This window comes from Lepus europaeus, chromosome X, assembly GCF_033115175.1.
Source record: "Lepus europaeus isolate LE1 chromosome X, mLepTim1.pri, whole genome shotgun sequence".
In the NCBI taxonomy this organism is placed as follows: Eukaryota; Metazoa; Chordata; class Mammalia; order Lagomorpha; family Leporidae; genus Lepus; species Lepus europaeus.
The window spans coordinates 66,566,813-66,583,274 of record NC_084850.1 but is presented as its reverse complement, the minus strand read 5'-3'; the positions used below and the strand labels follow the sequence as shown (position 1 = coordinate 66,583,274).

General features: G+C 37.6%; 1 pseudogene; it reads left to right on the top strand.

Annotated features, from left to right (window-relative positions):
• Nucleotides 1-8,695: 8,695 nt before the first annotated feature.
• LOC133752657 (glyceraldehyde-3-phosphate dehydrogenase-like) lies at nt 8,696-9,802 on the top strand (annotated as a pseudogene).
• Nucleotides 9,803-16,462: the final 6,660 nt, after the last annotated feature.

Genomic DNA, 16,462 nt, shown 5'->3' with positions numbered 1-16,462 from the left:
TTGTCTTAGTGTTCAGGATACAAAATAATAGTTTGGATAAAGATATTTACTTATTTGATTTGAGATTAGGCTCATTTTGCTAGGACCAATTTTCAAGACCAAGCTTGAATGACACCATGATGCTATTGTTCTTTGTTCCAAGCTTGACTCTGGAGGGTTCCCAATGAATTAAAGACCAGTTCCTGTTAATAGTTTAGCTAGCAACACTCAGTTGATTCATCATCTCTGGCATATAGTGTTATAGACTGCAGTCTATAGAAACTACTAGGAAAATGAAATCTGCATCTTATACAGATGCAAACAGTAAATAAACTATCCTCTAAAAAGCTATGTGGTATTATGGGAATACACACATTTACTATGATAGTATAGGTTTTCACAGCTTCATCCACCATGAGTTAGAAGAACAAGAATAATAAACCTTTGATGAAAAAGATCTTTCAGTTGACTTCAGCTCTCTAGATTTCCAAAGAACAAAATTACAAAAAAATGTAAAGTTAAATTGTGATATATATACATTTTAAAAGAAATTACATTTGATGAATTGGACAAGAACTATTCCTTCGTAATATTGATAAATCTTGGTGTCTTAATCCTTAAAATGGGATAATAATATATATCCTATCTGTTCTATATAATCATTAAAAGAATCAAGAGAGAATGCATATTAGATTAATTTTAACTTATAAAGCATTTCGCAGCAATAATGAAGTATTATAATGTTACCCTTTCGAAATTTGGAGTTGTTCCCCAGAATTAAATAAGTTGTGCATGCACTTTCAGAAGATGTCAGTTATAACTTATTAGAGTCATAATTATGTAAATATGAATTACAAATAAAGTTCTGTTCCAAAGCAAGCTAGGAAAAAAATAGGTGAAAACCATACTTTGAGAGTCACTTGTGTAGTAATGACATGGCATGAAACCCTCTGTGAGTCAATGTCCTCCAAACAGAAAGCATTTATTGGACAAAGGAGTTTTAGCTTGGAAAGGAAGTCAAGGACTCTTAGGATGCCATCTTGCAGCATATTCCAGTTTTCTTCATGTCTTCTCAAGGAATGTTTTTTTGTTTGAGCAAACAATGCTGGGATCACATAAATCAGTTTTTGATACTCTGTTCTTCACTTAGCATGTAGCATTACATATCCTCAAACTTGAAATGCTCAATGAATGCATTTCGCATTTCTGTTTCTTAGAAGGAAAATTCGCAATGGATTAAGACAAAAAAATAAAACTTTTCTGATTCAATTTCCAACTGCAGAGCTTTTCCTCAGGCTCTGCCACAAACCATAAAACAAAAATGGTTGTAATTGCATCTTATTGTATTATAGTGTTTTTTTATTAAACTTTTATTTAATGAATATAAATTTCCAAAGTATAGCTTATGGGTTACAATGGCTTCCCCCCTCCCATAACTTCCATCCCGCCCGCAACCCTCCCCTTTCCCGCTCCCTTTCCCCTTCCATTCATGTAAAGATTCATTTTCAATTCTCTTTGTACACAGAAGATCAGTTTAGTATATATTAGGTAAAGATTTCAACATTTTGCCCATATAGCAACATAAAGTGAAAAAACTACCATTGGATTACTAATTATAGCATTAAATAGCAATGTACAGCACATTAAAGACAGAGATCCTACATAATTTTTTTTAAATTAATTAATTTTCTATGCCATTTCCATTTTAACACCAGGTTGTTTTTTTTTTAATTTCCAATTCTCTTTATATACAGAAGATCACTTCAGTATATAATTAGTAAAGACCTCATCAGTTTCTGCCCACACAGAAACGCAAAGTATAAAAATACTGTTTCAGTACTAGTTATAGCATCACTTCGCTTTAGACGACACATTAGGGACAGATCCCACATGGGGTGTAAGTACACAGTGTCTCCTGTTGCTGATTTAACAATTTGACACTCCTGTTCATGGCGTCAGCAATCTCCCTAGGCTCTAGTCATGAGTTGCCAGGGCTATGGAAGCCTTTAGAGTTCGCTGACTTTGATCTTATTCCGATAGGGTCATAATCAAAGTGGAAGTTCTCTCCTCCCTTCGGAGAAGGGTACCTCCTTCTTTGATGGCCCCGGTCTTTCCACTGGGATCTCACTCACAGAGATCATTCATTTAGGTCTTTTTTTTTTCCATGATATCTTGGCTTTCCATGCCTGCTATACATTCATGGGCTCTTCAGCCAGATCTGAATGCCTTGAGGGCTGATTCTGAGGCCAGAGTGTTGTTTAGGACATCTGCCATCCTATGAGTCTGCTGTGTATCCCACTTCCCATGTTGGATCTTTCTCTCCCTTTTTGATTCTATCAGTTATTATTAACAGATACTTGTCTTGTTTGTGTGATCTCTTTGACTCTTAGACCTATCAGAGCTATCAGTTGTGAGCTGAAATTGATCACTTGGACTAGTGCAATGGCATTGGTACATGCCATCTTGATGGGATTGTGTTGGAATCCCCTGGTACATTTCTAACTCCACCATTTGCGGCCAGTCTGATTGAGCATGTTCCAAATTGTTCATCTCCTCCCTCTCTTTTTCCACTCTTAGATTTAACAGGGATCACTTTACAGTTAAAATTTAAACACCTAAGAATAATTGTGTGTTAATTACAGAGTTCAACCACTAGTACTAGAACAACAACAACAACAACAAATACTAAAAAGGATAAAGTATTACATTGTACATCTAAAGTCAGGACAGGAGCTGATCAGTTCATTGTTGCTTATAGTGTCCATTTCACTTAACAGGTTTCCCCTTTGGTGCTCAGTTAGTTGTCACCGATCAGGGAAAACAAATGATATTTTTCTCTTTGGGACTGGCTTAATTCACTCAGCATGATGTTTTCCAGATTCCTCCAACTTGTTGCAAATGACTGGGTTTCGTTGTTTCTTACTTCTGTATAGTATTCTATGGAGTACATGTCCCATAATTTCTTTATCCAGTCTACTGTTGATGGGCATTTGGGTTGGTTCCAGGTCTTAACTATTGTGAATTGAGCTGCAATAAACATTAATGTGCAGATGGCTTTTTTATTTGCCAAATTACTTTCCTTTGGGTAAATTCCAAGGAGTGGGATGGCTGGGTTGTATGGTAGGGTTATGTTCAGGTTTCTGAGGAATCTCCAGACAGACTTCCATAGTGGCTTAACCAGTTTGCATTCCCACCAACAGTGGGTTAGTGTCCCTTTTTCCCCACATCCTCTCCAGCATCTATTGTTGGTAGATTTCTGAATGTGAGCCATTCTCACCGGGGTGAGATGGAACCTCATTGTGGTTTTGATTTGCATTTCTCTGATTGCTAGTGATCTTGAACATTTTTTCATATGTCTGTTGGCCATTTGGATTTCCTCTTTCGAAAAATGTCTATTGAGGTCCTTGGCCCATCTCTTAAGTGGGTTGTTTGTTTTGTTGTTGTGGATTTTCTTGATTTCTTTGTAGATTCTGGTTATCAATCCTTTATCTGTAGTATAGTTTGCGAATATTTTTCCCATTCTGTTGGTTGCCTCTTCACTTTCCTGACTGTTTCTTTTGAAGTACAGAAACTTCTCAATTTGATGCAATCCCAAATGTTAATTTTGGTTTTGACTGCCTGTGCTGTTGGAGTATTTTCCAGGAAGTCTTTGCCTGTGCCTATATCTTGCAGGGTTTCTCCGATGCTCTCTAATAATTTGATGGTTTCGGGTCGTAGATTTAAGTCTTTAATCCATGTTGAGTGAATTTTTGTGTAAGGTGATAGGTATGGGTCTTGCTTCAAGCTTCTGCATGTGGAAATCCAATTTTCCCAGCACCATTTATTGAATAGGCTGTCCTTATTCCATGAAGAAGTTTTGGATCTTTGATCAAATATGAGTTGGCTGTAGATGTTTGGATTGATTTCTGGTGTTTCTATTCTGTTGCATTGGTCTATCCATCTGTTTCTGTACCAGTACCATGCTGTTTTGATAACAACTGCCCTGTAGTATGTCCTAAAATCAGGTATTGTGATGCCTCCGGCTTTGTTTTTGTTGTACAGGATTGCTTTGTCTATTCGAGGTCTTCTGTGTCTCCGTATGAATTTCAGCATCATTTTTTCCAGATCTGAGAAGAAGGTCTTCGGTATCTTGATTGGTATTGCATTGAATGTATAAATTGCTTTTGGGAGAATAGACATTTTGATGATATTGATTCTTCCAATCCATGAGCATGGAAGATTTCTCCATTTTTTGGTATCCTCTTCTATTTCTTTCTGTAAGGTTTTGTAGTTTTCATCGTAGAGATCTTTAACGTCTTTGGTTAAGTTTATTCCAAGGTATTTGATTGTTTTTGTAGCTATTGTGAATGGGATTGATCTTAGAAGTTCTTCCTCAGCCGTGGCATTGCCTGTGTATACAAAGGCTGTTGATTTTTGTGGATTGATTTTATATCCTGCTACTTTGCCAAACTCTTCAATGAGTTCCAGCAGTCTCTTAGTAGAGTTCTTTGGGTCCCCTAAATAAAGAATCATATCATCTGCAAAGAGGGATAGTTTGAGTTCTTCCTTCCCGATTTGTATCCCTTTAATTTCTTTTTCTTGCCTAATAGCTCTGGCCAAAACTTCCAGAACTATATTGAATAGCAGTGGTGAGAGAGGGCATCCCTGTCTGGTACCAGATTTCAGTGGAAATGCTTCCAACTTTTCCCCATTCAATAGGATGTTGGCCGTGGGTTTTTCATATATTGCTTTGATTGTATTAAGGAATGTTCCTTCCATACCCAGTTTGCTTAGAGTTTTCATCATGAAAGGGTGTTGTATTTTATCAAATGCTTTCTCTGCGTCTATTGAGAGAATCATATGGTTTTTCTTCTGCAGTCTGTTAATGTAGTGTATTACGTTGATTGTTTTGCGAATGTTGAACCATCCCTGCATACCGGGGATGAATCCCACTTGGTCTGGGTGGATGATCTTTCTGATGTGTTGTTGCATTCTATTGGCCAGAATTTTATTGAGTATTTTTGCATCTATGTTCATCAGGGATATTGGTCTGTAATTCTCTTTCAATGTTGTATCTCTTTCTGGCTTAGGAATTAAGGTGATGCTGGCTTCATAGAAAGAATTTGGGAGGATTCCCTCTTTTTCGATTGCTCTGAATAGTTTGAGAAGAATTGGAGTTAGTTCTTCTCTAAATGTCTGGTAGAACTCAGCAGTGAATCCATCTGGCCCTGGGCTTTTCTTTGTTGGGAGGGCCTTTATTACTGTTTCAATTTTTGTGTCAGTTATTGGTCTGTTTAGGTTTTCTATGTCTTCCTGGCTCAATTTAGGGAGGTTGTATGTGTCCAAGAATCTGTCCATTTCTGATAGATTTCCCTGTTTGCTGGCATACAAGTCCTTGTAGTAATTTCTGATGATTCTTTTTATTTCTGTGGCGTCTGTTGTTACGTTTCCCATTTCATCTCTGATCCTATTGATTTGGGTCTTTTCTTTTTTTAGTTAGTTGGGCCAATGGGGTGTCAATTTTGTTTATTTTTTCAAAAAACCAGCTCCTCGTTTGGCTGATTTTTTGTAATGTTTTTTTTTTTTATTCAATCCTGTTGATTTCTTCTCTGATTTTAATTATTTCACTCCTCCTACTGGGTTTGGGTTTGGTTTGCTGCAGATTTTCTAGATCCTTGAGATGACTTGAAAGCTCATCTATTTGGTGCCTTTCCAATTTCTTGATGTAGGCACCTATTGATATAAACTTTCCTCTTAACACTGCTTTTGTTGTATCCCATAGGTTTTGGTGTGTTGTGCTGTTATCCTCATTTACTTCCAGAAAATTTTTGATTTCTCTTTTAATTTCTTCTATGACCCATTGTTCATTCAGGAGCATGTTGTTCAATCTCCATGTGTTTGCACGTGCTCTAGGGATTCCTGAGTTGCCAATTTCCAATTTCATTCCTTTGTGGTCTGAGAAGCTGCATGGTATGATTCTAATTCTTTTGAATTTGCTGAGACTTGCTATATGGCCTAGTATGTGGTCAATCCTAGAGAGGGTTCCATGTACTGCTGAGAAGAATGTAAAGTCCTTAGATGTAGGATGAAATGTTCTGTAGATATCTGTTAGATCCATTTGGGCTATAGTGTCATTTAAATCTACTGTCTCCTTGTTGATCTTCTGTCCTGTTGATCTGTCTATCTCTGAGAGTGGAGTATTGAAGTCCCCCAGTACTATTGTATTGGGGTCTAAGTCTCCCTTTAAGTCCCTTAACAAGTCTTTTAAATAAGCTGGTGCCCTGTAATTAGGTGCATATACGTTGATAATCGTCATATCTTCCTGTTGAATGGATCCCTTAATCATTATATAGTGCCCCTCTTTGTCTCTCCTAACAGTTTTTGTGGTAAAGTTTATGTTGTCCGATATTAAGATGGCTACGCCCGCTCTCTTTTCATTTCTGTTGGCATGGTATATCTTTTTCCAGCCTTTCACTCTCAGCCTGTATGGATCATTGTTGGATAGATAGGTTTCTTGTAAGCAGCAAAAAGATGGGTTTTGTTCTTTTACCCAATCAGCCAATCAGTGTCTTTTAACTGGACAGTTCAAGCCATTAACATTCAATGTGACTATTGAGAAGGAGTAACTTCGCCCTGCCATTTGCCAAAGATATTTTCTAATATATGGTTTGGGATTCCTGTAATCTTTTGCTGTGAGGTTTCCTTCCTTTACCTTCTTTCATATTGGTGACCGTGTTTCTATGTTTCTGTATGTAACACATCTTTAAGCATCTTTTGCAGGGCTGAATGAGTGGCGACAAATTCTTTCAATGTCTGTTTGCTGTGAAAGGTCTATATTTCACCTTCATTCATAAATGAGAGCTTTGCAGGATATAATATTCTGGGCTGGCAGTTTTTCTCTCTTAGCACGTGGGCTATGTCTCGCCATTCTCTACTAGCTTGCAGGGTTTCTGAAGGGAAGTCAGCTGTGAGTCTAATTGGAGATCCTCTGAGAGTAATCTGGCGTTTCTCTCTTGCACATTTTAGGATCTTTTCTTTGTGTTTCACTGTGGTGAGTTTGATTACGACGTGTCGTGGTGAGGATCTCTTTTGGTCATGTTTATTAGGGGTTCTATGAGCTTCCTGTATTAGGATGTCTCTGTCTTTCTGCAAACCTGGGAAATTTTCTGCTAGTATCTCACTAAAAAGGCCTTCTAATCCTTTCTCTCTCTCCATGCCTTCAGGTACTCCTAGAACCCGAATGTTGGGTTTTTTAAGAGTATCCTGTAGATTCCTGACAGTATTTTTTAGATTTCTGATTTCTTCTTCTTTTCTTTGATTTGATTGTTTCCTTTCCTGTTCTCTGTCTTCTAAGTCCGATATTCTCTCTTCTGCTTCGTCCATTCTGTTTTTAAGACTCTCTAATGTGTTTGTCATTTGATCGATTGAATTCTTAATTTCATTATGATTTCTCATCACTATCACCATTTCTTGTTCCACTAGTTGTTTCAATTCATTTTGATTCCTCCTTAATATTTCATTTTCACGAGAGAGATTTTCTATCTTGTCCATGAAGGATTTCTGTAGTTCAAGAATTTGTTTTTGAGAACTTCTTAATGTTCTTATCAATTTTTTGAGATCTGCTTCTTGCCTTTCTTCAATCTCCTCATCTTCATAATCTTGAATTGGGGTGTCTTTTTCATTTGGGGGTGTCATAGTGTCTTCCTTGTTCTTGTTACCTCGGTTTTTGCGTTTGTTGTTTGGCATGTTGGAGATATTTGGTTTCTTCACTGTGGTGTTTTTTCTTGTTACACTATGGCTCTATATTAAGTGGACTGTCTGCTTTCAGTGGTGCCTTAGAGGCTTGAGATGAGTGTGGACTGAGAGCTGTGTTTGGTTCCTCAGGGCTGAGGGTGTGTCAAAGATGACACTCCCAGGTTAGGTGTGGTAAATCTCTCTCTCTTTTTTGATTCAAAAGGGAAGTAATTCCGCACAGCTGAATGTAATTGGAGGTAGTTAGCAGGCAAATGATATACCCACAGGAGCCAGAGATTGGAAGCTCTTTCCCAAGGACCACACAGGGAATCTCTGCTGCCCTCAGTGTGGGCTCCAATTCTCCTGCAATCTCCCACTGGGTTGCCAAGTTAGATGCTAATCTCCTGTTATTTCACCCCTCCCCCCAGAGTCAGGTTTTTCTGCTAGGCTCAGGGCTGGTGCAGACCTGAGGTCACCCTGCTTATGACGTATGTCCAAAATGGCGCCTGCTCTGTCTTGCTCGCCTTTGAGAGGTGAGCAGAGAGAGAGAAACTTGTGTCCGTATCGGTCGCTTTTTTTTATTTTTTTCCTCTCTCTCTTCTAGTTAGCCTGGTGAACTTTTCCCCACGGAGTTTCAAGCCTCGTTCCCTCTAGCCTCCTCTTTCCGCTTGCCCGCTGGTATCTCGGGCTATGGAGGTTCGGCTCACCTCGCGTTCCAGCGCTGGTGCGTTGAGTCTGCTGCTGGTGTCCCGAACTTGGGCTCCCACGCTCTCCACGCAGGTACACTGTGAATCTCTAGTTCCGGAAGAGTTTCCTATGCTGTTTCATCCCCTACTCTTCCTTGACCCTGCAGTATCTCCACTTATATTAACCTGTCTCTCTCTCCGGACTAATAGTGTGCTCCCTGCCTATTCCGCCATCTTGCCGCCTCCTTCGTATTATAGTGTTTTAAACATGTGTTTTAACATTATGCGCTACCAATGCATACCCCAAACAAAAAATTATGGCCAGAATAAATAGGTTTGTCCCTATTGGGCACCTGGTCACCAAGGCTGCTTTTAACCCTAGCAAAGTGAGTGTGGTCCTGTAAATCTGTGAATGACACTTTCTTTGACTTCAAATACATAGCCTACATGTTCCAGCATGATTCCATTCACAAGTTCAATGGCACAGTCAAGGCTGAAAAATAGAAGACTGTCATCTATGGGAACCCCACCTCCATCTTCTAAGAGTGAGATCCTGCCAGCTAAGATGGGATGATGCTGGTGCCAAATATGTTGTGGAGTCCATTGATCCCTTCACCACCATGGAGAAAGCTGGGCTCATATGATGATGCTCACATGTTCATGTTGGATGTGATTCATTAGAAGCATGACAACTCCCTCAAGAAAATCAGCAATCCCTTCTGCACCATCAACTTTGTAGTCCGCCCTGACTGAGGTCATCTATGACAATCATGACAACTTTGGCATCGTGGAGGGACTCATGACAACAGTTCATGTCATCATTGCCACCCAGAAGACCATGGATGGCCCCTCCAAGAAACTGTGCTGATGGCTGTAGGGCTACCCAGAACATTCTTCCTGCATTTAGTGGTGTCACCAAAGGCTAGGGCAATGTCATATCTTAGCAGACTGGGAAACATGAGTATGGCCTTCTGCATGCCCATCACCAACAATTTGGTCATGGATCTGACCTGCCATCTGGAGAAATCTACCTAATATAACCATATCAAGAAAGTGATGAAGCAGTCTTCAGAGGGCTACCTGTAGGCAGCCTGGGCTACATTGAAAACCATGTTGTCTCTTACTTCAGCAGTGACATCCACTCCACCACCTTTAATGCTGGGCTTAACAATGCCCTCATGAGCTTTGTCAATCTCATTTTCTGGTATGACAGTGAATTTGGCTACAGGAACATGGTGGTGCATCTTTTTGTTCCAGAGCCTCCAAGAAGAGGAGAAGTAAGAATCTGTTTAGCACCAGCCCCAACAAGAGTTCCAGAGGAAGAGAGAGGCTCTCACCTGTTGAAGAGTCCTTGCCCCTACTCAGTCCTCAACACACTGAAAAATTCCCCTCTTCACAGTTTCCATCCCAGCACCCTGGAGTAGGAGAGGGCTCATGAACCCTTTCGTTGTCTTATTATCATCAATAAAGTCTGCTGCAACCCTTCCACTTCTCCTCCCCTCACAAAGGAATGTCTCCTCAGAAGGATTCTAAATCTGATCTAATTACTTGTTTACAGTCTCACTGAGCTAATATCATCCAAGAGTTCTTTATGTAGAGTAACAATAAGAAAAGAAAAATTAAATTAAATTAAATCTGAAGCCCTTGAAAATAGGTTGCTCAGTTAGGGGGTGTGATTTTTTTCTTGTATTTTGCTACTCTGCATTGAAATGCATCTTATTTAATTGTGCTTGCTCCCTCCTGTTCCATGGATAGTGCACAGCATGTACTTCACTGTTGTGACATATCAGCAGTATGAATCATCCCCTAAAATCATCATGTGCTTAAATCACTTTGGTTCTTCTGCTCCTTAGATCTAGGCAATTCTGCCAAAGCCCAGCAGGAAGGATTATTTCACAGCCTGAGCCATTGACTTTAAGACAGGGATTATTGGAGTCATGTTATGTTGGATACTTCAGCCGATAGGCCATTTTCATAGAGGCCCACATAGTTCTCTATGTGGGAAACCTAAAAGCCTATGTAGATTCACAACTTATACATAGACATTAGGATGCCCTTAATGAATTTAAAAAAAAAGTTTTCTTATATTTTCTTTATTTTCATGCAAGAAAACATTAGGTGAGAGCAAAATCTAATGGAGATCTTTATAGTCCATCTCTTAGGTGCAGTATTTCTCAAAATGTAATTGCTTAAACACCTGAATTGCAACCTTCTGTTGTTCTTGTTCAAAACTGGAGTTTGTTTGTTAGAAGTTACAAATTTCTTCTTTTAATGTGCTATTGCAATTTATCTGGAACTAACTCATTAAGCCATTTTGAAAGTATCTTTTGTGTAAACCAAATATAACCTGTGATTTGCTAAATAGTCAATGAATGCTTTTATAACAGTAACTGGACACAGATCACAGCAATATATTTCCTAAGCTATGAAAAATAATCAATAGGATAGTTATTAGGCCCAGATATTCATCTGTTTTAAAAATGTTCTCTATTTCAGTAGCTCCAAAATCTTATTTTGGGGTACAGATCCCTGGGCCCCATTGTGGACAAATTCAAACCACTGTAGGTAGCTTAGGGAATCTGAATTTTAAATACACAAGCAAAGTGAGTCTGATACAAAAAGTCTTTGAGGAGCCAGAGCCAAGACATAGCAGGCTAAGCTTTCGCCTGCAGCTCCGGCATTTCATGTAGGCACTGGTTCGTGTCCCTGCTGCTCCTCTTCTTATCCAGCTCTCTGCTTATGACATGAAGAAGCAGTGGAAGATGGCCCACATGCTTGGGCCCCTGAATCCACATGGGAGACTTGGAGGAAGTTCCTGGCTCTTGGCTTTGGATTGGCTCAGCTCCAGCTGTTGTAGCCATTTGGGGAGTGGACCAGAAGATGGAAGATCTTTGTCTCTTCATCTGTCTGTAACTCGACCTCTCAGATAAATAAATGAAGCTTTTTAAAAAAAGTCTTTGAGTGATATCATTCTAGCTACTATATGTCCCAGAATTTTCATAATATAATTTTTAAGCATCTTGAAAACATGTAAACACTCTTGATTCTTCAATTTTTATGTATTCTGACATATTGGTATTTGGGCACAGAGATGGATAATTCTTAGGATTACTGTTTCTTCCATGATCATTGTCAGATTAAAACTGATATTATACACCATCTAGTCAGGAAATTTTCTACATAATTAGATGTGAAGGTCATCAAGAAACCCCTGACCAAAGTATCTCCCCTTCCAAATAGTCATAGTGCTCAGAAACCTAACATTAGGAATGTATTCTGGTGAATCATGAGGACTTTTCAATTCATTCATTTTGCAACTTACTCTCTACATACCTACTACTATGTGCCACAAATTATACCAATTTAAGCAATCTCCCAGAGTTCTCCATTAAAGTACAAAGATACATGTGAACAGATTTATAATATTTATTAGCTGGTAGAAAAAATAAGAACAACATTTATTGACCACTATTTTTGTCATAGATATTTCAAATGCTTTATGTATAATATTTTTTATATTATCTTTTTTTATTAAACTTTTATTTAATGAATATAAATTTCCAAAGTACAGCTTATGGGTTACAATGGCTTCCCCCTCCCATAACTTCCCTCCCGCCCGCAACCCTCCCCTTTCCCGCTCCCTTTCCCCTTCCATTCATGTAAAGATTCATTTTCAATTCTCTTTGTACACAGAAGATCAGTTTAGTATATATTAGGTAAAGATTTCAACATTTTGCCCATATAGCAACATAAAGTGAAAAAACTACCATTGGATTACTAATTATAGCATTAAATAGCAATGTACAGCACATTAAAGACAGAGAACCTACATAATTTTTTTTCAAATTAATTAATTTTCTATGCCATTTCCATTTTAACACCAGGTTGTTTTTTTTTAATTTCCAATTCTCTTTATATACAGAAGATCACTGCAATAAATAATTAGTAAAGACCACATCAGTTTGTGCCCACACAGAAACACAAAGTGTAAAAACACTGTTTCAGTACTAGTTATAGCATCACTTCGCTTTAGACGACACATTAGGGACAGATCCCACATGGGGTGTAAGTACACAATGACTCCTGTTGCTGATTTAACAATTTGACACTCCTGTTCATGGCGTCAGTAATCTCCCTAGGCTCTAGTCATGAGTTGCCAGGGCTATGGAAGCCTTTAGAGTTCGCTGACTTTGATCTTATTCCGATAGGGTCATAGTCAAAGTGGAAGTTCTCTCCTCCCTTCAGAGAAAGGTACCTCCTTCTTTGATGGCCCCGTTCTTTCCACTGGGATCTCACTCACAGAGATCATTCATTTAGGTCTTTTTTTTTTTCCATGATATCTTGGCTTTCCATACCTGCTATACTCTCATGGGCTCTTCCGCCAGATCCGAATGCCTTGAGGGCTGATTCTGAGGCCAGAGTGTTGTTTAGGACATCTGCCATTCTATGAGTCTGCTGTGTATCCCACTTCCCATGTTGGATCTTTCTCTCCCTTTTTGATTCTATCAGTTAGTATTAGCAGATACTTGTCTTGTTTGTGTGATCTCTTTGACTCTTAGACCTATCAGAGCTATCAATTGTGAGCTGAAATTGATCACTTGGACTAGTGCGATGGCATTGGTACATGCCATTATGTATAATATTAACTCTCCAAACAATCTTATTGCAGATACCGTTTATCATCATCATCATCATCATCATCATCATCACCATTTTATAGATTAAGAAACCACAGCACAGAAAGGGTGTGTAACATGTTAAAGATCTCAAAGCTAGAAAATGCCAGCGTTTGGATTCAAATGTGTGTAGTCTGTCACCTCAGCCTTACGTTCATAATTACTGCTCTCTCTGGAAATAGTCAAATTTGTTTCTCTGGGACTAATACAGTCCTTAGTGAATATGATGCTTAGCATTGTAATTATGCTTGAGGTGAAAGCAGAGAAATGCATAGGGAGACACAAAAACAGGAATTGGAAATAAAATCTAAATTTAGCCTTCTCTGTCACCTTGCTGAACCTTATTTGTGAAGCCACAACAGACTATCCGCCTCTTTATATTAAAACAAGAACAATGGTCCTCCAGTTTTATGTAGCACCTGGTAATTCATTAATCCTTTCCATACTTTTTACTTTATTTGGGAATCATAGTTCCATGAAGCAGACAGGATTAACATTATTATCTATAGTCTTTATTTGAAACTGAGGCACAAAAAAATAAATCCCTAAGTTGCAGAGGTAGTTTTGATCTAATTCTTTGGATTTTAGTCTGACTATTATAAATCCCTTGGTATATTTACTCTAATTTTATCCCCAGCCACATAGAAAGAAAATGAGGTAGAATATTTGTCGAAAAAGAATACTATATTTTCTGTTTTTCTCTTATCCTTTTCAATAAATCAGAACTGGGAGGGGGTGGGCAGGAGAGAAAGATTAGATCTGACATGTAGTACAACCTGAAGGCATCACCATTCCTTGGATGCTATTAAGGGGTAGCTCAGTTTCAAACTTCCTTGGGAATTTATATAAAACAGTCTCATATTTTCATTTTCATAGCTCTCTCATGCCTGCCTTATCTTCTCTAGTTTCCTCTGAGAAGAATATTTAAAATTCAAAAATGAAAGATGATTCATGCTTCATCAGTTCTGGTGCCCTACCTTCAAACATGACAGTACCAGCAGATAGGAGAAAACTAAAGAAACTCTCACACCTACACAGCTGAAGAAGAGTTCAGGATGTAAGGAGACTATTTGATAATTTCACAGTCATAGAGAGGTGACAAAGTAATCTGCTCAAATGTTGAAAATAGTGACACATACAAAATCATTTCAAGGCGGCTCTTGAACTCTGTTCTCTTTTGCTACTTTCCCTGTTATAAAGGTCTATATAGGAAATGAATAAGACTTGTCAATCTCCAGGAGATAAATACTCCTGTCTCAATAGGGAGCTATTCAAATTGATAACTAATACCACTAAGCAAAATTCTATAGAGTTGGCCCAGGGAATATTAACCTTAGATTTACCTGCCTACTGAGGATATTCACATTCTAACAGCTCACATGCATTTGGGAAACAACAATTACAGGTTTAAGCATTTTTGTTAATATGTTCTGAACTTTGCAAAATTGAAAAGTAAAGAGAAAAAAAGTGTGTTCCAGAAGAGTTAGCAAGCTATTCCTCCAAGGAATCAGGGAGAGACTTCAGACAACTTCACAATTCAGCATTTCACATATCCCCAAAATTTGAGGAATTGCATTCAGACCATACAATCTTTACCTGTTAAAGTTGTGGTCATGTAAATTGGTGAGTAAATGAAAAACATATTTCCAATAAGCATCTACTATAGGCCTAGTATTGTGCTGCAACTTTAAGTATTATTCATATTTGTCACCATGCCTGAAGCTCTGGGAGAGACCATAATTATATGGTAAACAAGAAGCACAGTTATTTAAATGCTCTAAAATTTCTGGATGTAAAACACCATGGTAAAGATCACTACTTAAATCACTGATTGTTCCAGAAAACACAACATTGTTATATTACCTGAAAGGTATGATCATATAAGCAACAACTATAGCTCTGTGGGATAAAAGCAACTTAAAGAATATAATTACCACTAAGAGTCACCATAGTCATACATACTAAAAATGCATAGAAAATTAACTTAACAAATTTCCACAAACTGAAGGCTTCAGTTATTGCAATATCCCCTGGAGGAAATATGCCTATCAATATTACAGAAAAATCCTGTTAAACACTCTGAAAAAAAAATGTGGAACCCCAAAATTATGTATGCTTGCATTAGTTAAGATTGCTTTGAAAAGGTCTAGAGGTCATGCTCTAGCAGAAATGGTGAGATACAGAGAAGTACAACTTAACATTATTATTAACATAACTTCATTTTGATGATTCACTGTAAGCTTTATGGTCTGAGGAAAGATGCATTTCTGTCACATAGCCAAGTACTCATCAAATACTGAAATATGGTTTTGGTAACATGTTTATCTAGTTTAATCTCCCTCTACTGCTCTGATCTTATTCAGGAACTCTTCAGTTTTCCTAAGACTATCACAAGCTATTAAATAGCTTTCTGCTTTCCTTTGCTCATACTTTCAGCTCAACAAATTCCAATTACTACCCACATCCATGTTTAGGAGATAAAGTAAAAATTAGAAAACCCAAAACTATCATCATTGAAAGCCTGAAAAAATTTTAGTATTTTCTTATTTAATATTATCTCCAACAATTTTCATAAATGTAGAATAATATTCCATATAGTTTGTACCATTAACTGTGACTTTGGTATTCAAAGTCCACCACACTTTAGAGAGGCAAATTGTATTCAGACCACAGCAGTTATTTGTCTTTTTATGCTATTGTTTCCTTTGCTGTTCAGGAAGTTTTTAATTTGATGTAGTTTTATTTTCTATTTTTGCTTTTGCTACATACATTTTTGTGCCATACTCAATGAATCACTGCCAAATCCAATTTCATGAAGCTTTTATCTCTGCCTTTTCTCTAGGAGTTTTACAGTTTTAGATCTTATGTGTTTGTCTTATATAAAGTTTTAGTTGGTTTTGTGTATGATGTATGATAAAGGATCTTTTTTGTTAACTTGTAGTTATTCAGTTTTCCCAGAAAAATTTGTTGTAGAGATTATCTTTTCCCATTGTGTATTCTCGACACCCTGGGGAAAGATCCGTTGACCAACTATACGTGGATTTATTTCTTGATGCTGTATTTCATTAGTTTCTATGTCTGCTCTTACGCCCAAACCATATTGCTTTAATTTTTGTAACTTCATATTTTTAAATCGGTAATGTATAGAAATCTATTGTGTTTTTATAAGATTATTTTTACTACTATACCATACTTTCTGGTTCCAACAAACTTGAAGGTTTTTTCTTCAATTTGTGTATAAAATGCCATTGAAGTTTTAATAGCTATTATATTAAATCTGCAGGTAAATTTGTGTGGTATAGACATTTTAACAATATTAATCCTCCAGTCAAGAAACATGAAATGTCTCCATTTATTGGCTTTTTAAAAAAATTTTTCATCAATGTTTTGTAGTTTTTATTGTACAAG